Below are 12854 nucleotides of genomic sequence, written 5' to 3' on the forward strand. Positions count from 1 at the left end.
AGCCCAAATTCCTCAGCCAGCCCCAAGGCCTCGGTGACTTAACCTACAGGGTGAACGTCTCCACCTGGTTTGTCCCCAGTTGGTAAAATGGTGCCATCTGTGCCCGGGCACCATCTCAGGCTCTGGCCCCCATTGCCATCTTGCACAGTAAGCTTCTGTCCTAAGACCAGCCTGGCTTGCCAGTAGCCAGGTGACCAAATGGCCCAACCACAAACGTTGGCCAAACCACAAGCTCCACCCCTACCTACCCTAATAGGATTCATTGCTCTCACTTCCCTACCCCTGCAAAGCTATAATGGGACCTGCTTCCCACACGTGTGCCCCCTCGCTCGCTCTCTCTCCCTCTGGCCTGTCGGTTTCCCCCACCCAATCATAAACTTTCCTCTAACTCTGGCATCTGGTGTGTTTTGTGGTGGCCTTTCACCCGCTGTCCTTGTCCCCAAGTACTGGCCACACCACACTGCACCACGCTCTCCAGGCGCCTCTGCCCTGCCACACCCTTGCACAGGCTGGACCACAGCGCCTGGTGCCTGTCCCCAACGTGTGGCCCACACTGATGCTCACGTGGGCTTCCACAAAGGCTCAAGGCTCCTTTGGCGGTGGAGTTTCATCTCTGCTGCCGTGGCCAGCGGCCTCTGGCGGGACCTCCACAGCCAGGCAAGTGCAGGCTCCTGCATCTGCCCTGACCCACGGGGCTTTGGGGTTCAAGGGGCCTGTTTTCCTTTTAACTCTGGTACTGTTTCTCTGGGAAACCGGGCTTTCCCCAACTGGATTTACGCCCAGTTCCTGGCTCGGTGTGACATAAGACATAGAGAAGGTGCGAGAACGAGAGCAGGGTTTATTTAAAGGGATTAAGGCGGTACTCCGCACTCCCAAGCGACTGGGCAGCCTTCCTCCCAGCGGCCGCACCGGTAACTTCCGACTGTCTCTTTACCGGGTGGCCCCATAAAGCAGGTGGAGTCTGGGCGGGGCTTCAGTGTACTCGGTGATCTCTGGGAAGGTTTCATGGAGTTTCCATATTATGCGTGATGGACGAGCCGAGGCTGCCGCCATGTTGGAATGACCTGGAAGCATTGGGATTTTAGCAGGAGGGACTTGTGCGGAAGGGAATGGTAGCAGTCTCAACTCCCTGCCTAGCCCATATCAGTGCCTGCACAGGGTCTTCTAGGCCCACTCAGCATTTTCCTTGAAGGAATAACTAAATAGAAGCCCTTGATTTCATGAATGGCCAGAGATAAAAAAAAAATCCCCTAACAGGCCCAGATACTTGTAGGAGTCTTGGTTTTAGGTTTTATGACCCTATTAAGGGCTGCATTTCTTCACATCTATGTCAACATGCATACACACATACACACACGTGTTCAGTGTGTGCCCCCCCCACACACACGGCAGATGCTGCTCCAATCAGGCCCCTCTAGAAAAATGAGCAAATGGGACAAGTGTGGTAGTGGGATTCCATCTCACTACCACACACACACACATACACACACAGGATTGATGTCACCCTGCAGACAGGCACACACGTCCTCCAGGGACTACCTCCGAGCACCTCCTTCGATGCACCCAATCAGACACCTCCGTCTCATTCCAGACCTTTCCAGATCCTTCTCCCACCAAAACAGCCGTGTCCTCCGTTCCTGGCCTAAGTTTACTCCTTGGACCCAGGCCACTAAATCCGTTATGGAGCCAGAGAGCCCCAGGCAGAGCAAGTGGCAGAGACTGACTGTCAAACGTCACAGATGAGAACCAATCAGCCTCAGCTCAGGTGGGCGGAGGGGCGGGAGTGGGAGCAGAGGGTCTGAGCCATTGGACTCCACACCTGCCAGGCCTCAGGCCTCGCAGCAGCCCCTGGGCTGGGTGCGGCCAGGCCCCCACTCACAGATGCGGAAGCGGCCCGCAGCTCAGCAGCCGTGAGCCTGCACTCCAAAGCCACGGTCTTCCATGCCATGTCCCAGATGTCAGGACAGAGGTCCCCTGAATCTGGCTGATGGGGACCAGGATGGAGGAAATGGGAGCTTGTTGCCATGGAGTCACACTGTGCATGGCCACATCATTCAAATTCATTGTCCAGATACAGTTGGCTGTGAAGCCAGACTGTCCTCCTGCAGAACAAAGTCAACGCTTGGATGAAGGGCCAGTTCTTACTCTCTCCCTGCTCAGAGGCTGCATCCGGGCCCCAGGCCAGGCTAACAACGTCAGTGAGATAACACGGGGCAGTGAAAGCAAGAGTCGGGCAGTGTCTTTATGTCTGCAGCTTCCTGGCCCTATTTTAGAGAAATAGCTCAGGCACAGCAGGGTCGGTCACTGGCCACCCAGACACACTTCCAGGGGACAGGCCCTGGTCTGCCTGCCTTGGGGCCTTGCACTGGCTATGTCGCCTCTCAGCCTCAGTGCCATGCAACTGGACAGAAGATCCGTTTCCTTTAGAACAAGAATGCAGTGGACAAGATTAAGCCCTTAGGCCCACGAAGCCAGCCCAAGAGGCTGCAGGGCACTGATGGGAAGAGGTTAGGGCATTTTTCTCCCCGCTAGAGCCCCAGGCCAGGGAGGGGCATCCTGGGGTCAGCAGAGGTCCCAGCCCTCTGTCTCCCGCTGCCAATGTCATTAATCATCTTCCCTGCCAGTCCTCCAGGAATGTGGCAGCCTCTTCAAAGTCATCCTTGGGTTTAAAAAGCAAACCAACCTGGAAACTTCTCGGTCAGCCGCGATGCTGCAGGCAGGTTAGGAGTCAGGGGCCAGCTCCTGGCCTCGCTGCCTTGCCCCTCCACCCTGGCGTCCCCACACCCAACGTAGGAGGGGACAGTGTCATGCCAGTGAATACACCTTTAGATTGGAGGGTGGGTGCCCAGAAGCCTGAACCGCCCCCCCTGCCCAAAGCAGTCCCACCTCAGCCACCCCTGCTCCTTGGCACACGCAGGCTGGGGTTCATCGTCCAGAACCCACTCCCCAGTTGGGAGCCCTGCAAGCCAACTCACAACCTGCCTGGGACCTACACCCGTGCTCAGGGAGCATTTCCTCAAGGATGCAGGCGGCTGGAAGGACGGGCAAGAGAGGCCAGGGCCAGCGGGGAGCCTCTCCCTGTCCCCCATCGGCCGCCGTCCTCCTCAGCACCAATGGTGTCCCACCGTGCCTGGCCTGGGGACCTTCTGCTAAAGGGACGAGGGCCCCATGCCCTAAGTGCCTATAAACAAAGGGAAAATATGCAAACACTCAGCCCACTCAGCAGCACGGGGCGTCTGCAGCTGCACAGAGGGGTGCACAGGTGCAGACCACACTGCTGGCTCCAGGGGTAGGGCTGGCAGAATGCGCACTAGCTAGAGGGGGTAGGTCTAGGGCTGGGCCTCCACTCGAGGGCCCATCGTCCATGAAGGCATCTCAGAGAGCCAGTGGGTGTACTATGTTTAGCCATGGTGAGGTTTCTGGGATTAGCAAGACTTCGAAGGCTTTGGTGTTGGCTGGAATTTCATCAACTTGGTGCAGAAACACTGGCTATCTTGTGCAGATAAACAATCTGTGGGTTAAGTACACATGGATCAGACAAGAAAACAGAGACCGAAGTTGCAACTTCACAACTTCTGTTGCACAAAATCTTTCCAAACATGGAATTTGTGGTGAGGGCAATGATAACACAAACCTTAGCATCTTATCTCCTTAATATCTAACGCCTACAAATTAAAGAGAAAAATATTAGTCATGCCTCACTCATCCACAAAAACAAAACAAAACAAAACAAAACAAAAAAAATGAAGGCTGACAACATGGGGTTAACAAAAAGAGGAGAAAAAGAAGTTGACACAGCCAACGGATCCAGTAGTCCCTCCTTATCTGCGGTTTCGCTTTCCATAGTTTCAGTTGCCAGTGGTCAACCACAGTCCAAAAATATTAAATGGAAAATTCCAGAAATAAACAATCCATCAGGTTTGAGTTGTGTGGTGTGCTGAACAGCGTGATGAAACCCCATAGTGCTCACTGTGTCCCGTGTGGGTCCAGCGGGTCCACGCTGTATGTGCTACCCCACAGGCAGTCACGCAACATCCGGCTTAGTTGCCAGGTTGATGGGCAGGCAGCACAGCGCTCAGTGTTCAAGGAACCCTTATCTCACTTAATAACGGCCCCGGAGCACAGAGGTAGCGATGCTGCCGATTGGGAAATGCAAATCACAAAATGCTTCATTTTAAGTGAAAAGTGGAAGTTCTTGACTTCAGGAAAGAAACTGGCATCCCCTGGGGGTCTTGGACTGCATCCCCTGAGGACAAGGGGCAATGCTGTGTGATATTTATCCTCCTTTTTAAAGGTATCTAAAATGTTTAATGAGATACAATTTTGTACTTATTAAATTAGCGGGGGGGCCAGCACCGTGGTTCACTTGGTTAATCCACCGCCTGCGGCGCCGGCATCCCATATGGGTGCCAATTCTAGTCCCGGTTGCTCCTCTTCCAGTCAGCTCTCTGCTGTGGCCTGGGAGGGCAGTGGAGGATGGCCCAGGTGCTTGGGCCCCTGCACTTGCATGGGAGACTAGGAAGAAGCACCTGTCTCCTGGCTTTGGATCGGCGCAGCGCTGGCCATAGCGGCCATTTGGGGAGTGAACCAACGAAAGGAAGACCTTTCTCTCTGTCTCTCTCTCTCTCTCTCTCACTGTCTATGACTCTACCTGTTAAATAAAAAAAAAATTAAAAAAGGAAAGATTAGCAAAGATTTAGAAGGTTGATGATACCCATGTTGGTAAAAGTATAAGGAGACAGGGATTATCATACACTATTTTTTTTAAGAATTATTTTATTTATTTGAAAGAGTTACAGAGAGAGGTAGAGCTAGAGAGAGAGAGAGAGATCTTCCATTCCATTGGTTCACTCCCCAAATGACTACAATGGCCAGAGCTGAGCTGATCCGAAGCCAGGAGCCAGGAGCTTCTTCCGGGTCTCCCATGTGGGTGCAAGGGCCCAAGGACTTAGGCCATCCTTTACTGCTATCCCAGGCCATAGCAGAGAGCTGGATCGGAAAAAGAGCAGCCGGGACTCAAACTGGTGCCCATATGGGATGCCGGCGCTGCAGGCCAGGGCTTTAACCCACTGTGCCACAGTGCCGGCCTCTATCATACACTATTGACGCAACTAGATTGCTAGTGTTTTTGGAAGCTTACGTAGGAAAATATATTCAGATTTTAAGCAGAGATATTAATCAGCTACAGACACAGCTGTTGATTCAGCACTGTCTGCCTGGGCACGCACTGTCAGGAGGGGCCGTGGTTGTGGCACAACACAGCACATGGAGCCACCGTACGCAACACCCCGGCATACCTTATGCAGTGCTCATTTGAGTCCCGATGGTCCACTTCCCATCCAGCTCCCTACCAACGCGCCTGGGAAAGCAGTGGAAGATGGCCCAAGTGCTTGGGCCCCTGCACCCACTTAGGAGACCTGGATGAAGCTCCTGGCTCCTGGCTTGACCTGGCTCAGCCTTGGCCTTTACAACCATTCAGGGAGTGACCCAGTTGATGGAATCAATCTCTCTCTCCTTCCCTGCCCCCCCTTCTTCCCTCCCTCCCTCTCTCTGTCACTCTGCCTTTCAAATAAATAAATCATTAGGGGAAAAATACCTGAAGAACCTAAATGTCCATGAGCAAAGAAGCTGGTCCCGCGCACACGCCAATATTTCCGCAGTCATCACCAAGAATGGGCACACCTAGAGAAACCACATGAGGGAGATGCCCAAGGTCCGCCACCGAGTGAAACAAAGCAAGCTGCAAAAGCAAATGGCTGGGGCCGGCGCTGTGGTGCAGCGGGTTAAAGCCCTGGCCTGCAGCGCCGGTATCCCATATGGACATTGGTTCGTGCCCCGGCTGCTCCTCTTCTGATCCAGCTCTCTGCCGTGGCCTGGGAAAGCAGTATAACATGGTCCAAGTCCTTGGGCCCCTGTACCCATGTGGGAGACCCAGAGGAAGCTCCTGGCTCCTGGCTTTGAATCAGCCCAGCTTTGGCCATTGTGGCCATTTGGGGAGTGAACCAGCAGATGGAAGATCTCTCTCTGCCTCTCTGGCTCTGCCTCTCTGTAACTCTGCCTTTCCAATAAATAAATAAGAAATATTTTTAAAAACCCAAATAAATAAAAATTTTAAAAATACATCTTACAGCCAGTGTTTCCATGTAATAAATGGTCACTAACTGCATGGACAGCTGTCTTTGGTATGGGCTGGCGGAAGGGGAGGGGATTGGTTCAGGCCCCCTGTGGATAACGGAATCTGTGGATGCTTACTTTTTTTTTTTACAGAAAGGCACAGTATTCGCATGGAACCCATGCATAACCTCCCCATGCTTGAATCACCTCTAGATTACTTAAAAGACCAGTGTTGTAGCATAGAGGGTAAAGCCGCCAGCCGCAGTGCCAGCATCCCATATGGGTGCCAGTTCAAGTCCCGGCTGCTCCATTTCTGATCCAGCTCCCTGCTAGTGTGCCTGGGAAAGTAGCGGAAGATGGCCCAAGTCCTTGGGTCCCTGCACCTATGTGAGAGACCCAGAGGAAGCTTCTGGCTCCTGGCTTGGGACTGGCCCAGCCCCAGCCATTGCAGCCATCTGAATCAGCAGATGAAAGATTTCTCTCTCTCTCTCTCTCTCTCTGTGTGTGTGTGTGTGTGTGTCCTCTCTGTAACTCTTTCAAATAAGTAAATAAATCTTAAAAAAAAAAAAAAAAAGACCCGATACTCCTGTGAGTGACTGCTAGGCAAACAGCGGTTACACGGTGTTGTCTAGGGAACAATGGTGAGAGAAGGCCTCACTGCCCTGGTTGAGTCGGGGCACACGGAGCCTGTGGATATGGAGGAACTGTAGCTGTTGGCCAGCTGTGCCTCAGTGCCTTTGCACGTGCCAGTTCCTCTGCTGAGGAGACCCCTCCTGCTCCTCCTGGTAAAGTGCACCCTGTGTTCCAGGCCCTCCCCCCAGGGCCACCTCCTTGGTCAAGACCCCCAAGGCCCCCAGGGAGCAGCAGCGCTCACCCCTTCTGGACGCTGCCACGGCACCAAGTTCTCAGCCCCTTCCAGTCCTGGGCAGCTTTGTCAGGTGCTGTGGAAACCCTACCCCTGTCGTGTACAAGCAGGGCCCAGCCTCGTGTCTGGCCCCCCTAACCCCAGCTGCCCTTGCCTGTCCTTACCAAAAGGAACTCAGTGACTCACAGCTGTGATGCAGCTGGCCTGCACACTTCTAACCCCCGGAAGTCACCTGCTCCTCCAACAGATAAGAACCTTGATGGCTGGCGCTGTCCCAGGGTGCTTTGTGTAGGGGAACTCCAGGGCCAGGCAGAGGGCGGCTGCCACCTGCACACAACCCCAGACCAGCTGGAGCCCACCTGGCCCCATAACTTCCCTAAGGAGCACAGCATCGCTGACCAACCAAAGGAGGGTCACGGGCACCACTGACCAACCAGGAACCTGGACACGAGCTGATCACGCACCTCTCAATGTCAGTCTCTAAGGACCTTCACCCCTAACTCCTCAGGGAACCCGGAAATTAAGCAATGGCTGCCCAGCCCCTTGCTCTGAATAAACACCTGCTTTCTTCCCCGACCTGACGTCAGTGATGAGCTTTCTGGGCATGGGGCGAGTGGACCACTTTGGGGGTTCCACAGCGACGACTCCGTCCAGTTTGGGATGTTGTTCTGCAGCAGTTGGCTCTGCGGACTGGTGGCCCCCACAGCTGCCCTGACGCCCCTCCCCACTCCCAGAAGGGCCACCCCACACCCCCAGGCCTCTTCCCAGGACTCTGACCAGGGAGCAGGATGGTCTTGGGCTGTGATTCGGTCCTGCCCCCTGCTGGTCACTGTGAAGAACGGCCCCTTAACAGGTGGCACACAAGAAGAAGCAGTCAGGGGCAGTGGGGTGGCTCCCGGAGACAGCCCCGCCCCAGAACTGTGTCCCATGGGTCTCACCAATCCATGGTACTAGTTCAAGTCCAAGTCCCTTGCCCTGGCAAAGTCCTCCAGAACCCAGTTCTGGTGGTTCTTTTCCAACAAATTTCCTGTTGCGTCCTGGCAAAACCCCAGTCCCAGGTGGAACAGCTGCTCTTTGTCCTGGGATCACCCTCGCCTGTGTGGCCTGACCTCCGGCCCCTACACCTGTGATCCCTCCCTCAGGCAGGCCCTCGCCTCTTCCCTCTCTTTTAGCCCCAGTCCTAGAGTCGGCCCAGCCCTGGGCGTCCTCCCCCTGCCGGAATCGTTCCCCAATACCCGTTGGCCAGAGCTCGGTCGTGGCATGGCTCATGCCTACCCCAGCCTCATCTGCAACCTGAACAAATCCAAACTCAGTGTTTCTGCAGAGGGCACTGTATGCAGTCGGTGCATGATCAGTGCTGGGCGGCAATGATTTCCACTCCTCCCACCGGCCCTGGCGTAGCCCCGTTGGGGAGATTGTTGGGGTGCCTTGAGGAAGGAGATGGATGGTCTCGGGAGGTCTCAGGACATGCAGCCGGGCGTAGGAGACATTGTGCTTAGGAGGCACCACCCCCTTGGAGCAGGTTTCCAAGTCACTCTTTCCTCTCCCAGCCACTTCTCTCTGCAGCTTCATTTCTTCATTCGTTCATACACTCTGTGATCACTTATCATCCAGGGGAAGAGAAATGTGAGATGCTCGCCATTATCTTAACACTGAGGTGTTGGGCACAGATGCAGAAGAGGCGTGCTCTTGGAGCACGGTGTCTGAACCAGGCAAGGGGCGAGGGGAACCCAGAGGGCCAACCTGGAGGAGGGGACATTTGAATAAAGATGCAAAGGAGAGATAGGTGTTGGCCAGGCAAAGACAGGCAGGGAGGCAGAGGAGCTGTCAGGTGCCCAGAGGGGAGGCGGCCTCACACACCTGCTTCTGGTCGGCTCACAGGCCAGGTTTGGGGTGGGAAAGTTGTGAGCTGGCAAGGGGGCAGAGGAAGGTCTCATGGGCCATGCGCCAAACAAAGGCGTTTGGTTACTTCTTGGTTTTTAAAAAATGTATTTGAAAGTCAGAGAGACAGAGAGCTCTCAGCAGTGAGGACTAGATCAGCCTGAAGCCAGGATTCCTGAACTCAGTTCAGTCTCCCACATAGGAGGCAGGAACCCAAGTACTGAGCCACCAGCAGCTGCCTCCCCGGGTGCGCGTTAGCAGCTGCATGGAATCAGGAGTGGAGCTGGGACTCCAGTCCAGGTGCTCCTGTGTGCGATGTGGGGGTCCCAGGCAGCGGCTTAATGCTGCACCCAACGCCCAGCCCCTCCCTGACAATGGAGGGTTTGCACACAGGGGAGAGGCAAGCGTAGGTCTGAATTTTAGGAAGTTCCATTGGGCAGAGAAGGGAGAAGACGAGAAGGGAGAACCTCCTGAGGGGAGGGTGGGGTGGAGTGGGAGCCGGAGGTAGGGCAGAGGCACCTGCACCCAGGAGGTAGGGCAGAGGCGCCTGCACCCAGGAGGTAGGGCAGAGGCGCCTGCACCCAGGCACTGACACCTGGGGAGGAACCCCAGAGCAGATCCTGGAGACAGAAGGCAAGACAGGAGCCGGTGCTATGGCACAGTGGGTAAAGCAGCCGCCTGCAATGCTGGCGTCTCGTAGAGCAACAGTTCCAGTCCTGGCCGCTCCACTTCCGATCCAGCACCCTGCTGTTGCGCCGGGAAAGCAGCAGAAGACCGCCCAAGTCCTTGGGCCCCTGCACTCACGTGGGAGACCCACGGATGGAGCTCTTGGTTCCTGGCTTCGGATCGGCCCAGCCCTGACTGTTGTGGACATTTGGGGGAGTGAACCAACGGATGGAAGATCTCTGTCTGTATCTCCCCCTCTCTCTCTAACTCTGCCTTTTAAATAAATACATAAATTTTTTTTGTAAAAAAGAGAAAAACATAGGATTTGGTGCTTGCCTCTGGGAGTCAGCAGTGAACCCCAAAGAGGGAACAGGAGCCCGCGCGGGGTGGGGGTGGGGGTGGCCGTGGCTGTGGCAGTAATGAGAGGGACCTCATGGGAACACGTGAGCTTGAATTTTGGTGCGACCTTGGTCAGAGGCGACCAAGAGGTGACGGCGCACAACGCTGGGTGCTGGGACGAGCGGGCCGCAGCAGAATGGCGGCCGAGGCGCGGGGGAAGGCCCCGGCGCCAGGGGCCGTGGCCTCGGATGCGGGCTCCCCTAGACGGGAGGCCATTTCCTCCCAGCTCCTGCCCTCGGATGTCCCGGCCTCACTCAAAGGAACAGCGCTAACACCCGTCAAACACACCCTGGCGGGCAGCAGGTGATGACTGGCACAGAAGCTCCGGGAAGCGAGAGCTGCAACCATGAGCGGGCAGACGCGTTGAAGCCGCAAAGCTTCCGGAGCTTCCCGCGTCTGCCCGTGCTCCTCACGGGAAGCCCCTTTGGGGCTCTCTGCACACCGATGCTGTACCAGCCGGCTGAGCAAAGCCACAAGAGCGTGGTGTCCCTGCGGCTTCCCTGAGTGGCACACGCCGGGAGAGCCCAGGACTCTGCGCCTCTCTCGTTCCCGGCCACAGCTCCACGGAGCCCCCGGCCTCACTCTCAGGACCGGCCCTGGAACCGCACCTGATGAGAGTGGGAGGGAGGCACCGCAGCGGCCTTAGCCTCTGTCCTGAGCCCGTGGCTTGGCAGGCCCAAGGGAGCGAGCTGGGAGGGACCGAAGGGGGCTTGGCAGCTATTAGAAATGAACTATGCAGCTTCCTCTCCGCGGGGGCTCACCGGCCCAGAGGCCACCCAGGAAGACGTCAAAGAGGACAGCAAGGAAGACATGCCTCATCTGTAGAGCACCAGCCTGGGCCCAGTCACTTCTGCGGTTCTCCCTGCCCATTCTTGCAATTCCACCTTGGCCACCCGTCTCTGGTCTGCGATTCACCAGATGTCCACCAGAGGGAGCGCGCACCTCTTCGCAGACGGTCTGGGGGCCGTGCTCCTGGGGGGCTGGCCAAGGTCAGGGACTCTTGCTCCGCGAAGGGCATGTGGCTTGCTGAGTGCACTGCGCAGCCGAGGCACGCATTCAGCCGTGGCTGGCACCATGTCACGGAGGAGGAAGTCGAGGTTCTGAGAATTTAATTCAAGCCTGGAGGTTCTGGGCGGCACTGGAGAGCTCGATGTTCTATGGAAATGGCTGAAGGCCTTGGCTTTGAAGAGAGCAAGTGGGTGGACGTCTCAGGGGTACAGGCCTGAGCCTGGCGGGGGCAAGAATGTCCTAGAGGTCAGAGCTATCCAGGTAGGTTGGGGACTGCCCAGGATGGCTGCGAGCAGCACCCTGGGAGTCAGGAAATACAGGGTAGTGGGTCTCCCTGGAGCCCCTCCAGCACAGGGCACACATGCAGAGAGGAGAGAAGCTCCAGGCTCAGTCACTGGGGCTTGCCTCTGTCAGGGACTCACAGCCACCAACCGGACAGTGGGAGGGGTCTGGTACTTCCTCTACTGGTTTCTGGATCTCAAATGCAGGCCAGGGGCTGCCCCATCCCTGGTCCACAGCTGCCCACCCCCACTGAGGGCTTGTTTTGGTGTCCTGGGCTGATCTCTCGGAGTGGGCTTTGTGGTGGCCTGGGCTCTGTGCCTTGTTCACAAAGCTGGGTCGTCCCCACTGTCATGGGGAGAGCAGCTGAACCACACTGGCCAGCATCATTCTGGGAGCCCCCCAAGGCTGGCTGACCTTGCCTCTAGATGGGTGACTATTTTGCACCCAGAAGCCAGGAGCCAGGAGCTTCTTCTGAGTCTCCCATGCAGGTGTAGGACTTGGGTCATCTTACATTGCTTTCCCAGGCCATAGCAGAGAGCTGGATGGGAAGTGGAGCGGCCAGGACTCGAGCCGGTGCCCATATGGGATGCTGGCACTTCAGGCGCCGGCTTTACCCACTACGCCATGGCACTGGCCCCTGAACTTATCTTTCAATTCCATTTTCCACGAACCTTTGGCAGTGCCCTCATAGGCACTGCGCTCCTCCCCTGCTCCAGACGTGGGGCCTGGGTCGTCCCCTGTGAACCTTGCACAGCGGCGGCCCTTTGACAAGTGATGAGGCTGAAGCTTGGGGGTCTGAGGTCCCAAGGCCACATGGCAAAGTTCCACAGCTGAGGTCTCCCCGAAGGTTCCCACCTGAGCCCCTTCCTCTGCACTTTGTGCAGCGGCCCCTGGCGGCCTGGTGAGGTAGTGAGCTCCTGGTCACTGAGGTTCCGACAGCAGGGGGCGCTGCAGAGGAGGAATCATGCTTTGTGTAGAGATGGGCATACATGTGGGGTGTGCGACCCAGCAGCCAGGAGAGGCTCCTTGACCGCTTTGTGTTGGCATGCATGAGCTTGTGTGTGCGTACACACACACAGGTGCACCCGGCAGGCACGCACACATGTGCAGGTACCCACACATGCAGGCATGCAAGCAGACTTGTGCACACACGCGCGCGCACACACACACACACGTGCAGGCAGGCACCCAGGCAGACATGCGCACAATGTGCAGACACAGACATGCACACACACACACACCTCCCTGAAGCTGGGAAGCCTGCTTCTCACAAGGCCACCCAGGGCGAGGGCTGGCCCAGGCCCAAGGCCCAGGTGGCTTCAGCGGGGAGCTCTGATCTCAGACACTGATCTCACCCTTTGATCACCAGCCCTGGGCAGGCCGGATTCCCAGGGCTGCAGGAGGAGTCACTTCCTGGAAGGCTTTAGCCTGGCTTTGTTGCTTTCAAGATTGCCATTTCTTTTGTGTGGGGTGGGAGTGGAGGTGCATTACCAGCAAACGTAACCAGTTCTTTGCAGAACAGCTGAAAAACACAAAAAGGCAGAGAAAGAGAGGAAAGCCACAGAGGAGCCCGGCTCTCCCTGCTCCCGCACCTGCAGATATGTGGTCCCTGCCAGTGCCTCTTCCTCCAGCCAGGCTG

At 56.4% G+C, this 12854-nt stretch overlaps 1 long non-coding RNA gene across 1 annotated transcript; it reads right to left on the reverse strand.

The window, feature by feature from the left end:
- Positions 1–823: 823 nt before the first annotated feature.
- On the reverse strand, positions 824–12854 carry LOC103350101 (uncharacterized). Its single transcript, XR_007923939.2, has 3 exons — positions 12571–12854; positions 5597–5682; positions 824–4989 (listed from the first exon to the last, which is right to left on the reverse strand). It is a non-coding gene; the product is annotated as an uncharacterized lncRNA (long non-coding RNA).

Source organism: Oryctolagus cuniculus, chromosome 7 (genome assembly GCF_964237555.1).
Source record: "Oryctolagus cuniculus chromosome 7, mOryCun1.1, whole genome shotgun sequence".
NCBI classification, from domain to species: domain Eukaryota; kingdom Metazoa; phylum Chordata; class Mammalia; order Lagomorpha; family Leporidae; genus Oryctolagus; species Oryctolagus cuniculus.